The sequence below is a fragment of the Arachis duranensis genome, chromosome 4, assembly GCF_000817695.3.
Source record: "Arachis duranensis cultivar V14167 chromosome 4, aradu.V14167.gnm2.J7QH, whole genome shotgun sequence".
In the NCBI taxonomy this organism is placed as follows: domain Eukaryota; kingdom Viridiplantae; phylum Streptophyta; class Magnoliopsida; order Fabales; family Fabaceae; genus Arachis; species Arachis duranensis.
The window spans coordinates 40,768,919-40,779,594 of NC_029775.3; the positions used below are offsets into that span (position 1 = coordinate 40,768,919).

General features: G+C 38.1%; 1 non-coding gene across 1 annotated transcript; it reads right to left on the minus strand.

Moving 5' to 3' along the window:
* Nucleotides 1-6,766: 6,766 nt before the first annotated feature.
* Nucleotides 6,767-6,874, minus strand: LOC127747090 (small nucleolar RNA R71). Its single transcript, XR_008008893.1, has one exon. It is a non-coding gene; the product is annotated as a small nucleolar RNA R71 (small nucleolar RNA).
* Between the last annotated feature and the right edge of the window lie 3,802 nt (nt 6,875-10,676).

Here is a 10,676-nt window from a genome sequence, read left to right on the forward strand (position 1 = left end):
TGTTACTGTGGATCGGGCCATCATGATTCATAGCATCATGATTGGAGAGGAAGTAGAAGTTCATGAGGTTATCTCCAATGAAATCTACAAAATAGCCGATAAGTCCTTCACCATGGAACGGCTAGCTTTTCCTCACCTTATTGGCCATCTATGTTACTCAGCTGGAGTTATCATAGAAGGAGACATCTCCATTGAAGAAGATAAGACCATCACCAAGAAGAGGATGGAGCAAGCAAGAGAGACCCTCCACGGATCTCAAGAGATGCATGAGGAAGCTCATTGGTCCTTCAAGAAGAAGACGCCACTAAGGTGGATTCATTCCTTGTTCTTATTTCTTTCTGTTTTTCGGTTTTTAATGTTGTGTTTATCTATGTTTTGTGTCTTTATTTCATGATCATTAGTATGTAGTAACCATGTCTTAAAGCTATGAATAAATTCCATTAATCCTTCACCTCTCTTAAAGGAAAAATGTTTTAATTCAAAAGAACAAGAAGTACATGAATTTTGAATTTATCCTTGAATTTAATTTAATTATATTGATGTGGTGACAATACTTTTTGTTTTCTGAATGAATGCTTGAACAGTGCGTATTTTTGATCTTGTTGTTTATGAATGTTAAAATTGTTGGCTCTTGAATGAATGATGAACAAAGAAAAATGTTATTGATAATCTGAAAAATCATGAAATTGATTCTTGAAGCAAGAAAAAGCAGTGAAAAGCAAAAGCTTATGCGAAAAAAAATTGGCGAAAAAAAATAGAAAGAAAAAAAAGCAAGCAGAAAAAGCCAATAGCCCTTAAAACCAAAAGGCAAGGGTAAAAAGGATCCAAGGCTTTGAGCATCAATGGATAGGAGGGCCCAAGGAAATAAAATCCAGGCCTAAGGGGCTAAAACATGCTGTCCCTAACCATGTGCTTGTGTCATGCAGGTCCAAGTGAAAAGCTTGAGACTGAGTGGTTAAAGTCGTGATCCAAAGCAAAAAGAGTGTGCTTAAGAGCTCTGGACACCTCTAACTGGGGACTCTAGCAAAGCTGAGTCACAATCTGAAAAGGTTCACCCAGTCATGTGTCTGTGGCATTTGTGTATCCGGTGGTAATACCGGAAAACAAAATGCTTAGGGCCACGGCCAAGACTCATAAGTAGCTGTGTTCAAGAATCAACATGCTTAACTAGAAAAGTCAATAACACTATCCGAAATTCTAAGTTCCTAGAGAAGCCAATCATTCTAAACTTCAACGGAAAAAGTGAGATGCCAAAACTGTTCAGAAGCAAAAAGCTGCAAGACCCGCTCATCTAATTAGAATTAATATTCATTGATATTTTGGAATTTATAGTATATTCTCTTCTTTTTATCCTATTTGATTTCAGTTGCTTGGGGACAAGCAACAAGTTAAGTTTGGAGTTGTGATGAGCGGATAATTTATACGCTTTTTGGCATTATTTTTAGGTAGTTTTTAGTAAGTTCAAGCTACTTTTAGGGATGTTTTCACTAGTTTTTATGTTAAATTCACATTTCTGGACTTTACTATGAGTTTGTGTGTTTTTCATGTGATTTCAGGTAATTTCTGGCTGAAATTGAGGGATTTGAGCAAAACTCTGAAAAAGGCTGACAAAAGGACTGCTGATGCTGTTGGAATCTGACCTCCCTGCACTCGAAATGGATTTTCTGGAGCTACAGAACTCCAAATGACGCGCCCTCAACGGCGTTGGAAAGTAGACATCCAGTGCTTTCCAGCAATATATAATAGTCCATACTTTATTCTAAAATTAACGACGTAACTTGGCGTTGAACGCCCAGTACATGCTGCTGTCTTGAGTTAAACGCCAGAAAAACGTCATGATCCGGAGTTGAACGCCCAAAACACGTTATAACTTGGAGTTCAACTCCAAGAAAAGCCTCAGCTCGTGGATAGATCAACCTCAGCCCAAGCATACACCAAGTGGGCCCCGGAAGTGGATTTATGTATCAATTACTTACTCATGTAAACCCTAGTAGCTAGTCTAGTATATATAGGACATTTAACTATTGTATTAGACATCTTTTGACAGTTTAATCTTTTGACTATTCGGTCTCTTGATCACTCAGGGGGCTGGCCATTCGGCCATGCCTGAACCTTTTACTTATATATTTTCAATGGTGGAGTTTCTGCACACCATAGATTAAGGGTGTGGAGCTCTGCTGTACCTCAAGTTTCAATACAATTACTATTACTTTCTATTCAATTCTCTTTTATTCTTATTCCAAGATATACGTTGAACAACACTTTGATGAATGTGATGATCCATGACACTCATCATCATTCTCACCTATGAACGCGCGTGGCTGACAACCACTTCCGTTCTACTTTAGGCCGGGCGCATATCTCTTAGATTCCCCAACAGAATCTTCGTGGTATAAGTTAGATAGATGGTGGCATTCATGAGGATCCGGAAAGTCTAAACCTTATCTATGGTATTCCGAGTAGGATTCTGTGATTGAATGACTGTGATGAGCTTCAAACTCCTGAAGGCTGGGCGTGATGACAAGCGCAAAAGAATCAAGGGATTCTATTCCAACCTTATTGAGAACCGACAGATGATTAGCCGTGCTGTGACAGAGCATAGGAACGTTTTCACTGAGGGGATGGGATGTAGCCATTGACAACGGTGATGCCCTACATACAGCTTGCCATGGAAAGGAGTAGGAAGGATTGGATGAACGTAATAAGAAAGTAGAGATTCAAGAGGAGCACAGCATCTCTACATGCCTATCTGAAATTCCCACTATTGATTTACATAAGTATTTCTATCCCTTTTTATTTTCTTTTTATTATTAATTTTCGAACTCATCATAAACCAATTTAATCTACCTAACTGAGATTTACAAGGTGACCATAGCTTGCTTCATACCAACAATCTCTGTGGGATCGACCCTTACTCACGTAAGGTATTACTTGGATGACCCAGTACACTTGCTGGTTAAGTTGAACGTAGTTGTGATCACACATGCCAAAGAGTCATTAAATAAATCTCATGCAAATACAAAGAGGGCAATCACAATTTCGTCCACCAGAGGTCCAAGTGAAAAGTTTGAGACTGAGTGGTTAAAGTCGTGATCCAAAGAAAAAGAGTGTGCTTAAGAACTCTGGACACCTCTAATTAGAGACTTTAGCAAAGCTAAGTCACAATCTGAAAAGGTTTACCCAGTTATGTGTCTGTGGCATTTATGTATCCGGTGGTAATACTGGAAAACAAAGTGCTTAGGGCCACGACCAAGACTCATAAAGTAACTGTGTTCAAGAATCAACATACTGAACTAGGAGAATCAATAACACTATCTGAAATTCTAAGTTCCTATAGATGCCAATCATTATGAATTTCAAAGGAAAAAGTGAGATGCCAAAACTGTTCGGAAGCAAAAAGCTACTAGCCCCGCTCATCTAATTGAGACTAAGTTTCATTGATATTGTGAGATTCATTGTATATTCTCTTTTTTTTATCCTATTTTATTTTCAGTTGCTTTGGGACAAGCAACAATTTAAGTTTGGTGTTGTGATGAGCGGATAATTTATACGCTTTTTGGCATTGTTTTTAGATAGTTTTTAATAGGATCTAGCTACTTTTTAGTATATTTTTAGTAGTTTTTAAGCAAAATTCACATTTATGGAATTTACTATGAGCTTGTGTATTTTTCTGTGATTTCAAATATTTTCTGGCTAAAATTGAGGGACCTGAGCAAAAATTTGATTCAGACGCTGAAAAAGGACTACTGATATTGTTGGATTCTTACCTCCATGCACTTGAAATAGATTTTTTGAGCTATAAAAGTTCAAATGGCGTGCTCTCAATTGCGTTGGAAAGTAGACATCCTGGGCTTTCCATCAATATATAATAATCCATACTTTGTCCAAGTTTAGCCGTGCAAACTGGCGTTGAATGCCAGCTTTCTGCCCTATTCTGACATTAAACGCCAGAAACAAGTTGCAAGCTAGAGTCAAACGCCCGAAACAATATTACAAACTGGCGTTTAACTCCAAGGTAGGCCTCTACACGTGAAAGCTTCAATACTCAGCCCAAGCACACACCAAGTGGGCCCCGGAAGTAGATTTCTGCATCATTTACTTATTTCTGTAACCCTAGTAACTAGTTTAGTATAATTAGAAGTTTTTACTATTGTACTAGGGGTCTTTTTCCCTATTTTCGAATTCAGATGTCATTTTGGGGAGGCTTCCCATACTGCCATGCCTAGACCTTTTTCTTATGTATTTTCAACGGTGGAGTTTTTACACACCATAGATTAATGTGTGGAGCTCTGCTGTTCCTCGAGTATTAATGCAAAGTACTATTGTTCTTCTATTCAAGTCATGCTTATTCTTATTCTAAGATATTCATTCACACACATGAACATGATGAATGTGATGATTATGTGACACTCATCACCATTCTCACTTATGAACGCGTGATTGACAACCACTTCCGTTCTACATGAAAACAAGCTTGAATATATATCTCTTGTGTTTCTAATCAACGATTCACATCGACTCCCCTCTGACAATGGGGCATCTGAATCCGAGATTAGAATCTTTGTTGTATAGGCTAGAATCCATTGGCAGCAGTCTTGATATCCGGAAAGTCTAAACCTTGTCTGTGGTATTCCGAGTAGGATCAGAGAAGGGATGACTGTGACGAGCTTCAAACTCGCGACTGTAGGGCATGGTGACAGACGTAAAAGGATAGTAAATCCTATTCCTACACGATCGAGAACCAACAGCTGATTAGGCATACGAGATCTGTGCATGGTATTTTTCATCCGAGATGAGAAATCCTATCACAATTTTGTGCACCAAGTTTTTGGCGCCGTTGCTGGGGATTGTTCAAGTTTGGACAACTAACGGTTTATCTTGTTGCTCAGATTAGGTAATTTTTATTTTTTCAAAAAGTTTTCAAAAATCTTTCAAAAGTTTTTTTTTATTTGTTTTCGTTTTTCCAAAAAGATATTTTCGAAAAAAAATCCCAAAAAAAATTCATAAAGTCATAAAAACTCAAAAATGTTTCATGGTTCTTGTTTGAATCTAGGGCCAAATTTTAAGTTTGGTGTCAATTGCATGATTTTAATTGTCTTGCAATTTTCGAAACACATGCGTTGTGTTCTTGATGATCTTCAAGTCGTTCTTGATGAATTTCCTTGTTTGATCTTCATGATTTATTGATTTGCACTGCATGATGTTCTACATATGCATTCTTGCATTCATATGGCCCAAACATGAGAAAGTTCTAAGTTTGGTGTCCTCCATGTTTTCTTTTATTAAGAAAACTGAGTTCTTGATGTTCATCTTGATCTTCAAGATTGTTCTTGGTGTTCATCTTGACGTTCATAATGTTCTTGCATATATCTTGTGTTTTGATCCAAGAATTATATGTTTCGACTCATTTTGTTGTTTTTCAAAATTGAAAACATATCTTCTTGAATAAAGGATTTAGCTGGGCATTCAAAACGCCCAGTGAAAAAGAAAAACTGGCGTTTAAACGCCAACCAAGGTACCGGGCTAGGCGTTTAAACGCCCAAACCATGCAGCAATTGGGCGTTAAACGCCCAAAACATGCAGCTCCTGTGCGTTTAATGCCAGGATGACACAAGGAGAGGAATTTTGTTTTCAAATCAAATCTTTTTCAAATCTTCATATTTTTTTTAAAATCAAATCCTTTTCAAATCAAATATTTTCAATCATATCTTTTTCAAAATCATATCTTTTCAAACATATCTTTTTCAAAAACCAAATCTTTTTAAAATTTCTTTTTTAAATCTTTTTCAAAATAAATTTCAATCATATCTTTTTAATAATATCTTTTTCAAATCATATCTTTTTCAAAAATTTGATTTCAAAAATCTTTTCTAAACTTCCTATCTTTTCAAAATTTGATTTTCAAATCTTTTTCAACTAACTAATTGATATTTTTTTGTTTTACTATTTCTTATCTTTTCCAAAACACATAAACAATTTTTCAAATATTCATTTTAAATTTTATTCTTTTTATTTTCAAAAATTCTCCCCCCTCTCTTATATTTTTCTATTTAAACACTAACATTCCTCCTCCATTGTCAATTCGAACTCCATCTCCCTTTGTGTGTTCGGATTCCTTCTTACTTACCTCATCCTTCCATTCTTGTTTTCCTCTGACACCTCAAGAATCTCTATACTGTGACATAGAGGATTCCATATTTTCTTTGTTTTCTTCTCTTTCATATGAGCAGGAACAAAGATAAAGGCATACTTGTTGAAGCTGATCCTGAACCTGAAAGGACTCTGAAAGGAAGCTAAAAGCAGCTAAAGCACAAAACTTTGAAGAGCACCTCACTAAAATTTTTGAAAAGGAAGCAGCAAAAAAAAAACAATTATGGCCGAACCAAACAACAATGCAAGGAAGATGCTTGGTGATTTTACTACACCAACTTCCAACTTCTATGGAAGAAGCATCTCAATCCCTACCATAGGAGCAAACAATTTTGAGGTAAAGCCTCAATTAGTTTCTCTACTGCAACAGAACTACAAGTTTCATGGACTTCCATCAGAAGACCCTTATCAGTTCTTAACTGAGTTCTTGCAGATCTGTGATACTGTTAAGACCAATGGGGTTGATCCTGAAGTCTACAAGCTTATGCTTTTTCCTTTTGCTGTAAGAGACAGAGCTAGAACATGGTTGGACTCACAACCTAGAGATAGCCTGGACTCTTGGGATAAGCTAGTCACGGCTTTCTTAGCCAAGTTCTTTCCTCCTCAAAAGCTGAGCAAGCTTAGAGTGGATGTTCAGACCTTCAGACAAAAAGATGGTGAATCCCTCTATGAAGCTTGGGAAAGATACAAGCAGCTCACCAAAAAGTGTCCTTCTGACATGCTTTCAGAATGGACCACATTAGATATATTCTATGATGGTCTGTCTGAATTTTTCAAGATGTCACTGGACCACTCTGCAGGTGGATCCATTCACCTAAAGAAAATGCTTGCAGAAGCTCAGGAACTTATTAAAATGGTTGCAAATAACCAATTCATGTATACCTCTGAGAGGAATCCTGTGAGTAATGGGATGCCTCAAAAGAGAGGAGTTCTTGAAATTGATGCTCTAAATGCCATATTGGCTCAAAAAAAAATATTGACCCAACAAGTCAATATGATCTCTCAGTGTCTAAATGGATTACAAAATGTATCCAACAGTACTAAAGAAGCATCTTCTGAAGAAGAAGCTTATGATCCTGAGAACCCTGCAATGGCAGAGGTGAATTACATGGGTGAAGCCTTTGGCAACACCTATAATCCTTCATGGAAAAATTATCCAAATTTTTCATGGAAGGATCAACAGAAGCAAGGCTTCAATAATAACAATGGTGGAAGAAACAGTTTAGCAATAGCAAACCTTTCCCATTATCATCTCAGCAACAGACAGAGCATTCTGAGCAGAACCCTTCTAGCTTAGCAAACATAGTCTCTGATCTATCTAAGGCCACTCTTAGTTTCATGACTGAAACAAGATCCTCCATTAGAAATTTGGAGGCACAAGTTGGCGAGCTGAGTAAAAAGGTTACTGAAACTCCTCCTAGCACTCTCCCAAGCAATACAGAAGAGAATCCCAAATGAGAGTGCAAGGCCATTGTTATAATCAACATGGCCAAAACCTTAGAGGAGAAGGAGGACGTGAATCCCAATGAGGAAAACCTCTGGGAACGTCCAATGGTCAGTACGGAATTCCCTAATGAGGAACCAAATTAATCTGAGGCTCATATAGAGACCGTAGAGATTCCCTTGGACCTCCTTTTACCATTCATGAGCTCTGATGACTATTCATCTTCTGAAGAGAATGAAGACATTGTTGAAGGGCAAGTTGCCCAATATTTAGGAACAATCATGAAGCTGAATGCCAAGCTATTTGATAATAAGACTTGGGAGGAAGAACCTCATTTTCTCACTAATGAACTGAATACATTGGTTCAGCAAAATTTAAGTCAAAAGAAACAGGATCCTGGAAAATTCTTAATACCTTGTACCATAGGCACCATGACCTTTGAAAAAGCTCTGTGTAACCTGGGGTCAGGGATAAACATGATGCCCCTCTCTGTAATGGAGAAACTGGGAATCTATGAGGTACAGCCTGCCAAATTCTCATTGGAGATGGCAGATAAATCTATGAAAAAGGCTTATAGACTAGTAGAGGACGTGCTAGTGAAGGTTGAAGGCCTTTACTTCCCTGCTGATTTCATAATCTTTAACACTAGGAGGGATGAGGATGAATCAATCATCCTTAGAAGACCCTTCCTAGCCACAGCAAGAGCTGTAATTAATGTTGACAGAGGAGAGTTGATCCTTCATGTGAATGAAGAACGCTTTGTAGTAAAGACTCAGGGTTCTCCATCTGTAACAATGGAGAGTAAGCATGAAGAGCTTCTCCCAATACAGAGTCAAACAGAGCCCCCACATTCAAACTCTAAGTTTGGTGTTGGGAGGCCACAACTAAACTCTAAGTTTGGTGTTGAGAGATCTCAACCATACTCTGATCATCTGTGAGGCTCCATGAGAGCTCACTGTCAAGCTATTGACATTAAAGAAGCGCTTATTAGGAGGCAACCCAATTTTATTTTATTTTAATTTTATCTATGTTATTTTGTTTTCTTTTAGGTTGATGATCATGTGAAGTCACAAAGACAATTACAAAAAAAAATAATAAAATAAAAAACAGCATTGAAAACAGCACACTCTAGAGGAAGGACTTATTAGCGTTTAAACGCCAGTAAGGGTAGCAAAATGGGCGTGTAAACGCCCAATCTGGCACCTTTCTGGGCATTTAAACGCCAGAATAAGGCACCAGACTGGCGTTTAAACGCCAAAACAAGGCAACAAACTGGCATTTAGACGCCAGAACAGGAAAGAAAGCTGGCATTTAAACAACAGAACAGGGCAGCAGACTGGCGTTTAAATGCCAGAATTACACTCTAAGGCATTGTGAATGCCCAATTGGAGCAAGGATGAAGAATTCCTTGACCCCTCAGGATCTGTGGACCCCACAGGATCCCCACTAACCTCAACTCACTCTCTTCTCTTCACACCTTTCTACAACACTCTTCCCCAAATACCCTTCACCAGTCACCTCTATATCTCTTCCCCAAACACCCTTCACCAATCACCTCCTTAACTCTTCCCCAAAAACCCAACCCAACTTCAAAATTCAAAACCATTTCCCTCTAAACCCATCCAAACCATTCGGCCACTCTCCCTGTAAATACCCCCCTTCACCCATTCATTTTCACACATCACAAACACTTTCTTCCCCTCTAGGCCGAACCCTATACACCCTCCATCTCCTTCATTTTCTTCTTCTTCTATATCTTTCTTTCTTCTTTTGCTCGGGGACGAGCAAACATTTTAAGTTTGGTGTGGTAAAAGTATTACTTTTTATTTTTCCATAACCATTTATGGCACCTAAGGCCGGAGAAACCTCTAGAAAGAGGAAAGAAAAGACAAAAGCTTCTGATGTGTGGAAAATGATCCAACACAAAACTCACCGGCAAGTGTACCGGGTCGCATCAAGTAATAAAACTCACGGGAGTGAGGTCGATCCCACAGGGATTGAAGGATTGAGCAATTTTAGTTCAGTGATTGATTTAGTCAAGCAAATCAAGTATTGGTCGAGTGATTTTGTATCCAACAGTAAGTAAATAGCAGGAAATGTAAAGGGAGAGGGATGAATTGCAGAAATTAAAAAGAACTGAAAGTAAAAGAGCTGAATCTTAAAAAAAATAAGAAATTAAATGACTGAAACTTAAAATGCAAGAAATGTAAATTGCAGTAACTTAAAGTGCAAGAAATATAAATTGCTTGAATGGAAAAGGGAGTTGAGGACTGGGAATTCAGAATTTAAGCAAGGGAAATTAAATTGCAGGAATTATCAAAGCAAGAGATGATTTGAATTCTGCCAGATCTCAAACAGAAATGGAAATTAAGTTGCAGCAGTGATTCAGCAGAAGAACCAAAATGAAAATTGGATCTCAGGACTCCAGAGACTAGATAGCAAAGTCTAGATCTCAATTGCCTTCCCAGATCCAAGTTCACAAAGCAATGAAAGAGAAATTGAAGATTGAAGCAGTAAAGGAAATGTAATTGAACTCAATTATGCAGAAGGGAAATTAAAGAGATCTTGAATGGAGATTGAGATAGAAATTCCTCAATTCTTCACACCCAAGACTCAAACAAGAGAAGTAAAAATGCTCAAGCAAGAACAAAGAAGAAGAGAGATCAATTCTCCTTCCCAATTCTCTCAGATCTCAATTCAAAGCTCTCAAAGAAAATGAAGTCTCAAAATGTAAAAGTTCAAAAATCAAAAGAAGGGTCCTAATTACATCAAACTATCTCCTATTTATACATTTTCTATTCTTGGATTTTGGAATTTGGATGGGCTTTTGATTTGGTGAAGAAATGAACTAAATTGGATTTTTAATCCAATTTTCAGCCCATGAGAAATTAGCTTCCAGGAGGCTGCCCTGCCCTTGTGGAGGGCAGAACAGGAAATTGTGTGATGAAGCCCCATTGCGTGCTCGTGCTGCGTCAGGATGCTGCCCTGCCCTTGTGGAGGGCAGAGCAGTGTTGCCATGGTGCGCGCCTTGCTGCCCGTGCGTGTGTGCTGCTGGCCGAGTGCTCAAGCCCGTGCGTCCATG